The sequence below is a fragment of the Dipodomys ordii genome, unplaced genomic scaffold (assembly GCF_000151885.1).
Source record: "Dipodomys ordii isolate 6190 unplaced genomic scaffold, Dord_2.0 Scaffold27, whole genome shotgun sequence".
In the NCBI taxonomy this organism is placed as follows: Eukaryota; Metazoa; Chordata; class Mammalia; order Rodentia; family Heteromyidae; genus Dipodomys; species Dipodomys ordii.
Genome location: NW_012267243.1, coordinates 7,640,514 through 7,656,931, shown reverse-complemented (window position 1 = coordinate 7,656,931; position 16,418 = coordinate 7,640,514). Strand labels below are relative to the sequence as shown.

The window sequence follows — 16,418 nt, the reverse complement described above, 5'->3', positions numbered from 1 at the left end:
CTGGCATTTATGGAATAGTCCTGGGAAGGGGGAAAGAGCTATTGAGGCTGGTGCACTATTTCTGAAACTACAATCATTTGCTGCATAGAGCACTGGAGATGTCTGATAACTTACTATGACAAGTAGTGTTTGAATTCCCTCCCATTTTCTCTTCAGGCTTACAGAACAGAGGTGGTATGCATGAAGAAGGTGATGTAAATGGTCCCTTTTTACAGATATACTCTGTTGTTTCTCATAGCTCTAGGCTACCATCAATAACAAAATGTCCAAAGCATACTCTTCCCTTTGCACTGGAGCAGGTGCTAAAGTAGTCTTGCAGAAATACTCTGAGTACATATCCCTCTCTTTTATACTCCTAAGTGATATCATACCAAAACTCTCAGACATCCCAGAGTAGAAGCATCTGATTGGGCAAGTCTTTCTCAAACTTCAACTGTCAGAGCATATTCTTTTTAACAACTCTTTCTTTTGCAGGGGGGGGCGGCGGTTGTGGGGCCTGAACTCTGGGCCTGGGTGCTGTCCCTCAGCTCTTCAGCTCAAGGCTAGCACTCTACCACTTGGGCCACAGCGCCACTTCTGGCTTTTTTCTTTTTGCTTATGTGGTGCTAAGGAATCGAACCCAGGGCCTCATGCATGCAAAGCAAGCGCTCTACCACTGAGCCACCTTCCCAGCCCCGCTTTAACAACTCTTTATTACCCCACTAGGGGATGAGTATTCTACTAAGCATACTATGATAAACCACTGCACTGCAGAATTTCATTTTTCAAAAAGGCATGGCTTCATCTCTTCAAATTTTTCACCTTTGACAAAACCATATATTCTGTAAATATATAAAAATGACTTAACAGAAACATTTAGAATGTATCCTCATCAAATATTGTAACCATAAAAAGAAAGCATTTTAAAATGTTTATGGAGTAGGGAACTATCTTTCACATTATGGGAAAAAAGGCACATTAATGTCATTTATGTATTTAGCTACTCATTTATTTAATAAAAATTCACTGGGCATGTACTAAGCACCAGACACTGTGTTAAGCATTCAGGTATTAATTGAAATGAGCCAGACTCCAGGTCACCAAAGCAGGCGACTAGAAGTACACCTGGTGTACTTAAGTTCCTCAGTAGCATAGAAGAAGGAATCAGTGATCTAACCTAGGTAGAAGTACAAAGCAATTGGAAAGTAGTCCTCCAAAAGGAGGAGGATACTGGTGTTGGACTTCATGAAAAACAAAAGGATTTCCTTCCCATAGGTAGAGAAGTAGGTAAAGGAAGTTCAGACAATGATAGAGTAAGGATGTAAGGAGGAAGCATCTGGTCTGGTCTTTTCTGGGTAGGTTTCTGAGGATTTCTGTGAGCCACAGGTAATTGGATAGTCCCTGAAAGATGCCTGTTACACCCTGAGATCTCATTCACCAGGGGGGAGTGTAAACTTGAGATAGTAAAGGGAAAGCAAAGATATGACCACTGGAGCTTCATGCTTCACTCTCTCTCCAGTTGCCTAATGACTCAATAGTTATTGGGTTGCTATGCGACACACTATTGGGGATGTGGCTGACACAGCATCCAGGAAGCTTCTGCAGAAGAAGGACTGAACATGGATGCTCTCCTTTGCCTCAATACTGGTTGCACAGAGGCATGGCCTCATTTGTTAAGTGAGGTGGCAACAGATTTCCGAGGGTCTATCTTTCTTTCCTCTGAGGAAGTTCCCCACGTTTTCAGATAGGAAAAGGAAATCCTTAGGAGGCTCTCTGAGACTGTGTGTTCAGAACAGCAGCAGCCACACAAATCTGGGTGGTTCCAACCATCACAAGCCCACTCTGGCACTTAGGCATTTATCCTTCCAGCCACTCCACTTATGTCAAACACCAGAAGGTTTCCGAGACACACCCTCCACACATGCACCAATACTCCCATTGCTATAAGAACCAAACTCTGTCTCCATCTTGCCCCAGCTATAAAAAAGATCTCCAATCCTGCTTCTTATGGAGCATCTGATGGCATAATTAAATCTCCTAGAGCAAAACACATCCAACCTCCTGTATGCACTGGCACTAGCCCAGCCAGGGACATTATTCCACTCATCTGTGGTTGCCATTCAACTCTACCTGTAACTACACAAAGCAGCCTGCTACCTTAGACCTCTAAATCATTTAACAATCTAGATTTTTGTTTCCCAGGAGATCCTTATCAATAGGCCAGACTCATTATGTCTGTTTTAACTGTGGAAGCAAGGATAAGTAAATACTTGAACCGAGGTTACTCCAGCCTGACACAGAACAGGGATAAAGACAGAGGAGCTATTAAATGCTCTCCACTTCCAATGCACCAGCAGATGGTATGACCTCAGAACATGGCGAGAGAGTAAGCATTTGAATAGAAAGTCCATCTAGTCTTCTAGGACCTTTTAACTACCAGAGTTTAATCTTTCTATAAGGTCTTTTAAAATGGAGAGGGAATTCACATGCCTGAAATTCACCCTTTAAGATATTTAATTCAGTAGTTTGTAGTGTATTCACCAACTTGTACAATATTACCATTGTTTAACTCCAGAACAGTTTCATCCACTCAAAAAGAAATCCCATATCCATGAGCATCTCAAAGCGACTCACAAGGAGCAAAGTGGTCTGCACTGGAGTCTTCGGTGTGGGAGCACTAAGCAGGAGCACTAAAGAACAGGTGCAGGGAGGATAGTGACAAAGTCTCCCATGTGATGGTGGGCTAAGGGCAGTCTAGTCCTGGTTTGGAGGCCATTCCTCTTAACCACTCTGTGTATTCTTCATGCCCATCTCCACAGAGAGTGACATCCTGATTCTGCCCAGGCCAGGTTCACCACAGAGGACAAAGGGGTGAAGGAAAGAGAGCACTCTTTCTGCCAAGGGCTCTTGTCATTTTTTAGTTTCAAGATAATTACACAATAATGATGTCTTCCTGGGTGTTTTTCCCCTCTCCTGGCAGGATATGACATAAAAGAGCTCAAATACTAAACCAGAAACTTATTTGCTTACGCTATACCTGGCCTGGTCAACTAATGAAAGACCACATAGGGCACACTAAGAGTCTTGACAATTTCTTCACCAACAGCACTTAGAATCTCAATGCAATCATGTTGATCTAGATGTCACCAAAATAGCCAAGAATAAGAACTGCAATGTGAGACGGCCTGGAGATTTCCCAAGGAGAACATTATGGAGATTATACAATAGTTATTCTAGTTCAAATACACCGGGGAATTGCCAATGAGGTAATATACAATATACTGTATAAAACAAGCGCTAACAGGATCCTGGGTGGTCATCTCATGATGCCACTGGTGTGGACCAAGACATCCAGAAAGACAGGTTGGCTTTTACCAGGTCCCTTCTTCCCTCTGCAAGTGCTCCATCCTTCAGAACCTCTCCAAATTCGGAAACGGCCTGTAATTCGCAGAAACCAGAATGCCATTCATTCTTTTTTTATTTAACTTAATAAGTTTTTTTATTGTGAACATACCATACAGAAGGGTTACAATTACATGAACAAGGTAATGAGTACATTTCTTAGCAAGCGTTGTTGCCTCCTCTCTTGTTTTTACCCTACCATCCCTGCCCACCCACCTCCACGATTACACTCCTCCCTCCCACCCCTCCCCCCTTGCCAAAGTTTGTAAAGTTTGTTTTTCAACAAAGCATTTTGTACATCTCATTGTTGCAATGGGTCCACCTGTATCCCTATTTAAACAATTTTTTCCCTTCCCCTCCCCAAATTATACCAACTTCAAATACAGTGAAAATAAGGGTTATACCATGGCGGAGGGACATTCAAAGCAACAAAACAACCTCCTTATAAATATGTTAGAAACAATAGCAAGAAAGAAAAAAACCACTTGTGTCCTGATCTTGGGTTCATTTCGCCTAACATCAACTTACTGGAACTTTTTCGCTTGTCTCAGACATATATACCAGTTATTGTAAATAAGGGAAACCATGCAACCTATGTTTCTTTGGGCCTGGCTTACTTCACTTATATAATTTTTTCCAAATAATCAGTATTTGTGGAGCACACTTTGTTTGCTGCATTCAGGAAATGGTGCTACATGCCTCCTACTCTCAGAGAACTTTCAATCCAGAGAGGCACTTTGTACATAATCATAAATAAGTACTCTAAACAACAGTGGTGCTGAGGGAAGGGGTGAACCTTGGATGCATGTGAGGTAATAAAATAGATTGAAGAGGAAGATCCAGAAGAAGAGTATGCAAACACGATATGCAAGTTTGCAGAACTGAAGGAAGTAGGGTTAGGCTCCAGTGGCTGAGATATGGAGAATAGCTGAGGACCTGGGCTAAACACAGAGGTTAGAATCGTTGCAAAACCCTAAATGGCAGCTTAAGGAGTTGGCAGCTAATGGAAAGCCATTCATGGTTGCATCACGCAGGAAGAGTTTACAATGACCAGGAATATCCAGAATGAGAACGGGGGAGAAAGCAGACTCAGGACCTCTGCAGCTCTGATCCTATGTTATATGGTGACCAAGACAGAAAAGTGGAACTCGGGGGGCCTGGCATGGTCTCAGGAAACTTGAATAAGTTTAACCTGAAGCTTTCTCATCTGTATAAGGAAGATCTATGTAGGCAATGAACTTCAGGATTCTTCTGTACCATTTGTTTTTAGAAAATATTAATTGTACAGAGGGGTTTCATTGTAATAACATTCAGCTCAATTTCATGATTCAGATTCAAATATGGACTGGGACTGGGAAAACTGTGAAGGAACCTTCAATTCAGTGAGTTGCTTGAAGTGGCTCTGCAGTCCTGGCATTCTGCGTCCCTTTTGACTCCCAGCAAGTCTGAGTTTCAAGCTGAATCCAGCTGAGTAGTAATGAGGTTACTGAGGTTACTGGGGTCAAGGCAAGAGGAAGCATTAACTTGTCAATTCTTGGCCTCGTGGTGAGGGCATCTGATGAAGTGACCCTGCAATCTTTCAAGGTTGAAGTTGACACCCCTCGATGGTCATTACTGGCTGTTGAAAGACCTTGCTTAGATTTTCAAATTTGCTGGTAGTCTTACAACCTTTCATCTAATCCAAATCTAATATATGCTTTTAGAGGGGGTTCCCCAGAGCAAAATTAGAAAAGAATTGAATCAACTGAAAGAAAAATAAAATGCACTAATAGGAAAGGTTTTCTGTTAGAAGACTAGGGGATGTCTGTGACTTATTAGTATTGTTCACTTACTTTTTTCAGTTTTATTAAGTGTGGCATTATGAACAGCCATGTGACATAATTATAATTAGTCTGATGAAATAAATATTAGTCTGATGAAATAAATAAACGGAAAAGCAAATACCTCTAAAATCTATACCTCTATTTTATGCTATCTCATTGGTCATTATGAGTTTCCTTACATGACAAAGATAAGCTCCAAACACACAACTAAACTGAAGAATAACAAATAGGTCCTGTCTGTCAGATAGTGACTATCACTAAGGTTAACAAAGGGATCCTTCTTTCTCTTTCTTTCTTTTTTCCTTTCTTTTTTGTTAACTTTCATTGTTCTACCTTCTAGTTTTAGAGTTTGAAAGATATTGATGGTAGGCCTAGTTTCCCACATGATTTCATTATGGTCTTCTGATTGAAGCTATTAACAGTGGTATTAACTTTCAACACCTTTGTAAGAAAATAACCTGCTTAAGTCAGGGGTTAATAACAGTAAGGGATCACTAATTATCCTACAGATCTTCACTTTGGTATCAAATGTGACACAAGTCTTTAATGTCTCTGGAACAACAGCCTCTAAAGGCCCTACCTTGTTTCATAAACATAATGACGGCCGCACATTAGTGTCCTGGCCATCTGTGAAGAAAGATGAGGGACAGGCAAAAAAAGTAGACAAAGGAGAAAGATATAGAGAGAAGGACAAAGTCAAAGGAATCGAGGAAATAAAACCAGCCAGAAAAATGATGGTCGTTGGGCTGAGATGGCAGGTCCTCTACACTCATCACCACAGAGACCATCTGGAATGGAGTTTTGAAGTGAAACACCTCTCAAATCACAGAAGGAGAGCCATAGAACATAGATCACCCTGAATTCAACTAGAACAGATGCCAGGAACACTGATGGTTTACCTGATAAGTGTATGTCTGTAAACCCCTGGTTAAGTGAACTACAAAATGGGACACTACACAGCCAAAGAATTCTATTGTGAAGATATTCAGAGACCAACTAGGAATGCCACTGAAGTCCGGAATCAACTCACTGTCTTCTGCAGAAGTACTTCTCATCACCTCACACTTCCTTCTTCTCCGTCCAAACAGATTTGTGGAATGACCATAGAAATATGTGGAGCGAAAGATCTAGAACAAAATTGCTTAAACTTTCAAATATTTCTCAAAGTAACTACAAACTTTTCAACTTGTTAAATGGGTAATAGACATTTCCACTTTATATAATAATCACCTGAAGAATCACTGAACTTCTATTTCCCCAGCTTGGTGACATTGTCCCTGCACTGCATAAACAGAAGTCTTGAAGCATCGCTCCTCCAGGGATGAATCACAGAATGAATGGCAGAGTAGAGAGCATTAGAAAGGGGACCTGCGGAGAGCTCTGCTACAATCTCTGGAGCTCACTTTTTATTGTCAAGTGATGGGACAGAAAGTCTCTAAAAACTTCCCACACTGACCTTGTCAGATCAATGACACAAAATCAGATGTGACAATTGGTACTAGTCAGATCCCAAGTCAAGTTCAGGTCAAGTGTATTTCTGCATGCCAAGGGGATCAAAAGTCTCCGTAGATCAGAGTTCCTCTTGACATCTGGAATGTTTCCATATCTGTCTGGTTAACTAACTGATACATAGAGAAAGAGTCAGATGATAGGATCTACTGAGACTCCAATGGATGGTCCCCAATCTGAGGAAACCATACACAGATAGATGCTACTAAATGTGTTCCAGTGAGTTACCAACCTTTGATCACATATGTCTATGTAGGTAAGGGGCGTTGACAGATAAGAAAACCCCACCTGATCTCTCTTGACATTCCCACAATGCCCCTTTATAGAGCTATACTCCAAAAAGGAACTTGAAATGTTCACTTCCTTTCAAGCTGCCCACCCACCCACCCAAAGATGGTCTAAAATGAACCAATGCAGGGAGCAGGAGTGATAAAGAAAGGAAATAAGGTCCTGGAGAGTGCATACTATACAGCCTGCAAGGGCAGCTGGGGGGCGGGAGCTTCAGGGAACAGAGGGTGGCTTTTTAAATCAGCCTTGATGGAAAGCAGCTAGGCTTTCTATGTATGCGGCAGGAAGTAGGTCACTCTAAGCGACTCTGTGCTGGCATGAATAGCAATGGAGCAACCACATGCACATTCTATTTACCTAGCCACTGAGATGAAAACATTCCTGTGGGGGGAAAAAAAGCAGCCAAAAGGTTCTGACACTACCAGAGACACGAGGAGACATTCAAATGGCTTGTGATTTCATCCAAGATGGTTTGCTTGTTCCTAACACAGTGTTTCTCTGGATCTTTTCAGACCTCAGCAAAGAGTTTATCCACATGATACTCATTAAAGTCTCATTTGAAAGGGAGTTAAAAAAGAAGCCCAGCGCTCTGCGGAAAGGCTGGGTTATCTGAGGTGCAGATGTACTAGTAAAGAGATTTTTTTTTTTTACCATACATCAAATTCTATTCTCTGCTGCCACCCGGCTGACCTTTGTAAATTGAGATAACGGCATGCATTTAACAAAATCTGACATCAAGTATGATGTGTAATAATATTTAAACTCCATAATGTTAAAATATGTATTTATAGATCATTTCATACATTGTGAAGAACATAAGTCATTTTGAAGCCTGTGGTTTCACGACTGGAATTCTGATTTGGGCTTTTGAAGTCCTTGAGGATCACTTCCCTGCGGTGGGGTATTGGCAGCAATAGGGGCACCTGGGTTTTGGAAATCCGAAACATTTATTGCAAGGTAATTACAAGGTATCTGCCTACTAGACCCAGTGAGAGCTCTGTTCACTCTAAATCCTCTCTCATCAACTGAGCTGAGAGTAATTTTGCCATAATTCTCTGATCCTGAACTATGTCTAAGTCTTGTGGATATATGGCTTTTTGTTTAACAGCACTGATGGAAAAAGAAGTATTGATTATGGCAAATGATCCTCTATAAATGATATACAAAATAGCAATTACTTGCCCTCAATTATCTGATTTTTCTCCACTTCTATTTAGTTCTTATCCAATTGCATTTCTGTTCTTACTGTGACTCAACTCACAAATGATTATGAACCTATTATTTGCAGGCCCTGCTAATTAGCATTTTCAATATTCATGAGCTAGCTTATTCCTTGGTGATCCTTTCACATGGGAATATACCTCCCTGTGTTACAAATAAGGAGCCTGAGTTCCAGAAATGTCAAACTGTATGACCAAGATTACCCAGTTAGTAAATACTAAAGATGAGGAGAAGGGAAATTCTAAGTCTCACAGTTTGAAGGCAAATGAGTTCTTCTCACTGTCTCAATTTCGAGCTCCTCACTTTTCAAGTCCTAGTTTTAGAATACTACAAGCAAATGTCTTAGCGGTTCTGGCATTTAATAAGCACCATCACCATGAACATTGTGTTTGTGGTTGTTATGATTCATGTCATTCTCATAAATCTTAAAAATGAGCAGTACTCTTTGGCAGAACTGAGCAAATAATATCTTTCAATGGTTTCTGCAGCTTCAAAGTCTTGTTTTCCAAGAACCCAAGTCCAGGAATTAGCTCAGTTCCAACTGAGGAATTGGAGCCAGTTCATATTTGTACATTTCTGAAAGTGTTTATTAGCAAATTGGATTCTCTTCAGATGTCTTTGAAAAAAGACTCCCCTTATACCATTTTTGCCTTAAGACCCAGCCATGGGATAGATGCATTAGGATGCCATGGTCTCTCCATGCCAACTCAAGGTTGAGTGTAAGCCCAGCCCCAGTGAACTTGCTGTGAGGCACTCAGCAAGATGAGGAACACTTACAGTCGGTGGTGGCTTCTCCCAGAATGCTACGTGAGTGACCAGAGTGAGACTGAGTGGAGGAGGAAGAAGCCAACAGGCAATATAGAAAGAATGGCTGAGCTTTTCCTTCAGTGGTCAACGGGCTCCTCAATAGAAGAATCTGTGTGATCTCCTCAAACACCAAGAGTATTTTTTATACTCTGTACTCAAATGGATCCTTTCATTCCCATCTTCCCCTGGGGAAATGGGCTTTCCATCCACTCCCACAGATCTGTGAGTTTTTACTGCTGGCCAGGAGCTCCCGGTCACACACAGTTTGAGGGCAGACATTTCCCTAGGCTCCCCTCTCTGTCCCATTCTCTTAAGAGAAAAGGGAGTATGAGTGAGCTCACTTCTTGCTAAACTTCCCCAATGTTACTTTTTTTTACCTCCCCATGGTTTGCAGCTATTATCCTGGACCTCAAGTTACTTCAAAGGGAAGAGGAGACATGACAGGGTTATAATCTCAGCTAGGTATGTTTTATTATGCAGCCTGAGAAAGTGTAGTGCCAAGAGAATTCCATGAAGACTCATACCTATTAGACAAATCCATCAAGAGGACCTTTCTTATAACCACACGTTCTCATTCATCAAGTCTGTGTGATAGGTTTTATGGGCCTCGAAACTGGAAGCCCAAAGAAGGTAAGTGATATTTTAAGAGTTAGAGCAAATGACATGGAGAACACAGAGCTGAAATGAAGCTTTCTGACTCAGAGGACAGTGTTCCTCATACCAGACTGCTGTCTACCAAAGCCATGTTTATTTACACTGAGAAACCATGAGCCACTGTACTTCCATTTCAGATAAATGCATTAGATATACAGAAGATATACGTCAAGAGCAAACAGTCAGGAGTTTGCAGAGTTTGGGCTAATGGAGCTGGAATTGAAATCAAATTATTAATCAATTCACACTGGTGGACAAATCACATGGCAAGCCGATGTGATTTCACTGTGACAGACAGGGTCCTCCAGAGTGCCACAGCTGCTGGGCCGGGCTTCCAGTTACTGCTTTAAAGACTTGACACTGTAAATCCTTATTAAGGAAAGGGTCTAGGTGACCTCTAAATGACCTGACAGACTGATCTCCTCCCTGAAATGTTGATCTAGGAGTTCTCGTTAAGTGAATGACAGGGAAGAAATTCAAGGCATTTGATCCTTAGGACTTATTATTGCTCAGCTGACAATAACATACAGCCACAGGGACTTTTTAAAAAACTGATTTCCTTCTTGTTTTTTTTCACTAAATTCTGATGCCCTCCCTCTTCAAGTACTCCAAATAAAATCCTTACTAAGGGACTTGGACTGGGCTCTGTGGGACATGCTTTCCACAGGAAGGTTATGCTGTCACCAACAGTTACCCTCATTACACCAGCCTATATGAAGCAAGGTGATTATTCATCATGCCTCCTGTATTCTTCATCCCTTCCAGGTGGCGGCCACCACCCGTTATGAATATCAGGATCTGCTCACATCTTCACTTATACTTCCAAGTAGGACCTGACCATTAACTAGAGGCTGTATTTTAAACAGTGTTCTTTGAGTTGTATAAGAAGCAAAAGTTCTAGGTTTTCTTCTAGATGCTCTAAAAGAATATAGTTGTAAATATCATAAATAATGAGTGAGATTAAAAGTAGCAGCGTCTAGAATGAATGGATCATTAGTCTTAACTCAGGACACAAAGATAAGAACTAAGGGACAGCCATACAATGTTGATACATTGTCTATTTTCCATTATGTGTCTCAAAGGACACAGAGATGGAATGCAATTCCCTGCTACAGCATGCTTTTCCTTCCAAACATCAACCTTAAAGCAGAAGTCATGCTCAGGTTCTTAGCTACAGGCTCTGACTCTTCATTCACCAAATGTGCCTTTTTGTTTTGTTTACTACATCTCTTCTGATTGTACTACACCTTAGGAAATGATACCAGTTGGGTAAAGAAGTCAGACTTCCCTTCATTTGCCCTAAATTAATCTTTCTTGGGTCTAAAGTCATCTTTCTTGAGTTTTAATGGAGCTTTGAATCCCAGCAGTTAATATTGGGAAAACAAGGTCACATATACTCTATGTAATAATCCTGGATCATATTTCCCTCAGAATCCTTGCCTTGCATTAAAGAATCATTCATGTTTCTTTCATCTTTATTTGGCTATTGAATAAAGTATATGTCAAGATATTTTTTGACCTTCTTAGAACCACAATTACATCCTATACATCACTTGAGGGCTTTTCTGCACACTTCCTCTGATTTTATTAAATGTATTTGGTGGAGTGGAATAATATAGCATTATAGAAATTGGGAGAGTTCTGTTATTTGGAAAGCAGTGTCTGGGCCAAGTCTCCGATGCCTCCTTCTCTGAAAGTTGTATACCTTTGTTCCTCTACCTTAAAAAAATGGGACTACCTCACATAACTGATTAAAAGAAAATGCACACCGAAATGTTTAGAAATATGAAAAATATGAGTTATATTAAAACAAATGACAAAAATAAGTTATTTAAATCTTAGTACTGAAAACAATACAGTTCCACAATATAGAATATTGTTGTTTCCCAAATTTTCATAATAAAATTTTGTTTCCTTTTTTATAACCAAGTCAGCTTATTGGGCCTGTGTTTCTTGATAATAATTTTCATGAACACTAGATCATTTTCCTGAATCATATATGACCTGATATCGATCTTTTTGTTTTATAATTGCATTACCTTGAAGTTGATCATGTGAAAGTCAGGTGAAATCATCTATTTTCTATCCTCTAATACAGATTTTATGATTGTCTTATAGTTTATCTACATCTGCTTGACTTTTTGTCTAGACCTTTCTGTGTCATGTAAATCATGTAATTATATTGTTTTCTTTTCTGGTGCCCTAATGTCCAACAAATATAGTAATCAATAATTATTTAAGAGAAAAACTGATTTAGAGGTAGAAACTATGAAAAGATTTTTGAAACTCTAAGCTGATCCCCTTGATGATTATGGCCGATGCATCCTACATAACTCTGACTACTCTGTCTCTATTTCCTCCTCTTAGCTCCCATAGGTACTATTTCTTCCATTGTCCTCAGTTTACCCCCTTACACTTAAGCAAGGCTCAGTTAATGCTGAAGTACTCCACTGTTATCAACTCTGGAGGTTTACCAACGATTTAGAGCCAGAATCCTTACAAATAGGATCTTCTGCTTGGGTAAGGATTAAATGTTTGCCTTCTCCAGTCTCATCCTTGAACTGTTTCAGGATATGTGAATGTATTTTATTCAACGCCAACAATTTACCTATTTCTATTTTATAGACTGACTTGAGGGTATTCTTAGAACTAATTATCACTTGTTTCAGTACTTTAATTGCAGGAGTAACATGCTTATTGAAATTTCACAAATTCTCCATAAAAATTAAGATATTTTATTCCATCAGTTACTTTTCTCATTTTCCTCCCCAACAAATAAAAGGACTGCAAGTTTTCTGATGAAAATCATTTCCCCTTACCTCATGGTTGCATTCTTGATGGTTTTAAAATATCTATATTTAATCAATTAATTTCTACAGAACATCTTTTGTTTCATATATAGTCTTTAATGATTTACTAGATTTTTCCAAGTCCTTGATTTTCAACTTTTGTAATTTAAAAGGCTCTACTCATTTAAAATAGGTACAAGGTAGCTTTTCTTTCTTTGGCTGATGATTCCCCAATCATTTAAGGATACATAAATAACATCCCACTTTGTGTTATTATGTGTTTGGTTTTGTTTGTTTGTTTTGTTGTCAGTTGTGAGGCTTGAACTCTGGGCCTGAGCACTGCCTTTCAGCTCTTCAGCTCCAGGTGAGCGCTCTACTACTTGAGCCATAGCACCACTTCTGGTTTTCTGGTGGTTTATTGGAGAGAAGAGTTTCACAGACTTTCCTGCCCTGGCTGGCTTTGAATGGCAGTACTCAGATCTCAGCCTCCTGAGTAGCTAGGATTACAGGCATGAACCACCAGCACCCGGCCTTTTTGTTCATTTTTTCATGAAAAGTTGGACCTAGATTTGGCAGAATAAAAACCGGATATAAACCCTGATTTTCTTTTTCTGGAACTTTCATTTTTAGGTAAGAGATCCCTAAACTGCAATAGGATCTCTCACTTCATCAACCCTTCCCACAGAAGCAACCCAGAAATCTTATACCACCTCATCCTTGGCGTGAGAGAAATGGAAGGAAAAAATACAGCCTTTGCCGAACGGGAGGCCAGTCATTGGAAGAAGAATTAGCAAAAAGAAGATGTTCCCTGTCTAGAGATTCTGAGATTGTGTAACAGATGATAAAACTCAGATGAACGGACTTTTAAAAGTACCTGGCTCTGTCTCCTTAATTACCCTGTCTAGAAAGGAAGTCTGTCATCTAGGCTGGAGACTGGATCTGTTCAAGAGATTGATTGGAGTAAGACTTTTTTTTTTTAACCCAATCTAGATTGCTTCAGTTTTACTGGAATTGAAGCTGGTCATAAACCTATCAGTGACTCAAGAAAATGGAAGCAATTAAGTCTGTAGGTGTGCATATTTGTCATATTGATGATGGATCTGTGTTAATACAAGTCACAGAAGGCTTCGGCACAGCAAGTTCACTTCAGCGGAGGGTGAAGTTTTCTCAAAAAGGTGCTCTGACTCCGGGAAGTCCCTTCCCCACTCCCCAGCACAAGCCTCTGTACCCTAAGGAGGAGGGCCCTCCTCCATCTCAGAATGGACCTGGCACACCCTCTCATTGATGCTCCATTTCCAATTGATTTTGTTTTTTCAAAGATGCTTAATCTAACTTGAATGAAAAAAGTACTAAAGATATCTAGTTGGATGTAGGAGCATAATTCACAAGCATGATTTGGGAATCCGAAAACACACCGTGTTTATATATGCATCTTTCTCCTTGCAACTATTTTGTCTTGAACATGCTCCTTAAACCCAAGGAGAATTGCCATACTCACTTTAAAAAAGCGGTTGTGAAGAGGAAAGGAAGTAATAAATGCAGAGTTCTAAATACAGCATGTCATGGTTATGGTCATTTTAATGATTTCTCCCTTGCTGACCTTGAAAGTATTTTTGCTCCTAGAAATTCATTTCTAGTTCTTCCTCGTAGGCTGATGGACAGATTCCGGGAGGGGAAAAACTATTAGTGAGGTTTCTAAAAATGGGTGCCTGTACTGGATGTCAACCACAGTACCTGTCCACTGCTCCTTCCAGGAGAGTCGCCATGTTCCCTGGCTGCCAGTCCCTGCTGAGCCCCTTCCTTGACCCTCACTCACTCAAGGACATCCCATCTCCAGATTGTGCAGTGAGCCACACCATGGCTTGACGCGAAAAGATGAGCTAATCACATTCTCACTCTTAGGATTATGAAATAAGGGAGATGGAAGAAATCAAGCATAAATCAGCAGAAGTGGAGCTCAGAGAGATGCACAGTAAAAGCGCAGATGGGGAGTCTGGGCTGTAAAGGGCCACTTTAAGCTGGAAAGATGAGGAAATAGAAGAAGGGGAAAATCCATGAGCAAGCAAAAACTCTGAGGTAGAGAAAAAGCACCGAAGATAAGCAGAAATGGCAGGAAAGATGTTAGAGAGAAGAGAAGAAGAGATGGATGGAAAGCAAGGAGCTCACTGATGCAGGACAATGCAGGGTTGCCCCCTAAATCCTGCTGCAGTCTATTCTGATGTCTAGGATCCAGGTCCACCTGCCTTGAGGCTTGGCAGGCACATGGCTCCTGTGTCTTCATTCCTGTCTCCACTTGGCATGTGCTGCCTAACAAGGATTCTCCTTCATTGAGAAATTCCAAAAGAGCCTCTGTACCTTTCAAACACAGAAGCCTCTCCACTAAAATATGAATGAATGCCTTTCAGAAGATCTGGCATGATAGGAGAAATCTGATCTCTGGTCCTTCGCTACCTGGCCTTGATCATGTTACCTAGTGCAGGCCTCCAATACAACAAGGAAATATGTATTCGAGAAATCATCAGAATTGGCTGTTCAGACAGTGAGAAATCAAACTGGATTTCAGATTTCTTCACAGTTGTGTCACTCCAAAGTCCAGGCATGGCCATATAATCTCTTTGCATTTTTTTCCATCTGTAGAATGGGAATCAACAGTAGAAACAGTGTCAATCACAACATGCTATGTCTGCAAGGCCATAAATACACATAGGTTGATAATGATGCTGGAAAGGCAATACATTCTGTTTTATTATAGAAGAAAATATTTTCCTTTGCCAATCCCCATAACTTAACAGTCAGCAATAATGAGAAAGGAAATAAAAAAGAGCACTGTACATGACAGCTAAAATCAGAATTTGATAAAAATATTCTACTTCTAAAGGGATACTGTCATGTAAAAAAAAAATCAATTTGAGTAGAAAAAGTCTGGTTTGTTTATTAGTTTTGCTCCTAATGCCACCAAATGGACCTCAATCTGAAATGGCTTTTCAAATCAAATTTGCTGTTCTCCAATTCTGCAACTTACTCTTTATGCTAATTTGTCTGCACCTGCAGGGACAAAGAAACTGGCAGTATTGAACATGAGATCCAGGAAGAAAAAGCTAGATTCAGAAAATGAAACCAGAACCAAATCATATTAGGTATAAAAGGTTGGACTGTTTATAAGACAAGGAAAGAATAGATTGAGTGTCTGTGAGAGTATTCTCAGTATAGAAATTGGAAGATCCTTGGGGAGAAAGTTGGTGCCTTTCCCAAGTCCCACAGGAAGAGTTGGTTAGGCTGTGGTGCAATTAGTTAAGGCCAAGAACTGGGCCAAGCAAGCTTTTGCTCAGCTTTTTTCCCCCTTAATCATGAAAGTTGCTATTCAAATATTTTAAAGAGTGTCATTACTAAGAAATTTAAGCTGTATGGGTTGAGGTTAATACCAGCCTTCCAATTTAAAAACACTTATTTAGGGCTATGTTTTAAAAAGGATGTACCCTGGTTTAAATGACAAGTCTCAATTGCTATTTTTCTATTGTTCTCCCTTATCGAATGCTGGACTTCTCATTCTTGCTACCATGCCATTGGATGTCATCTAATAATAACTGGAAAACAAATCTAGCAACTTGATTATTCTAAAACATGAGGACCCATGTGTGTAAAATCAATATCTGACAGCACAATTTCTTTTCTCCTTTAACAAGTACTTAGAGAAATATATATTTTCTCCAAAGTTTGCATAGAGCATTAACTCATAAGAAATCTAGAGGAAGAAGACTATGCTGGACTTCCTTCTGTTTTCCTCTGGAAAACAATGGGAAATACGTTTTTATATTCGAGGATGCTTCTAGTTTTCATGTTTGCACTAATGCTATGGAATGTATATTTAATTTTAGACTCTCTGCATTGTATAAACTTTAAGGTTGGTCAGCAGTCAGTAACTGTGGAGATCCAACAAATGCTGTGA

At 40.1% G+C, this 16,418-nt stretch overlaps 1 protein-coding gene across 2 annotated transcripts in view; it reads right to left on the bottom strand.

Annotated features, from left to right (window-relative positions):
* Positions 1–16,418, bottom strand: part of Astn1 (astrotactin 1) — a 294,474-nt gene that overhangs the window by 191,282 nt on the left and 86,774 nt on the right. The gene's annotated exons all lie outside the window — the stretch shown is intronic.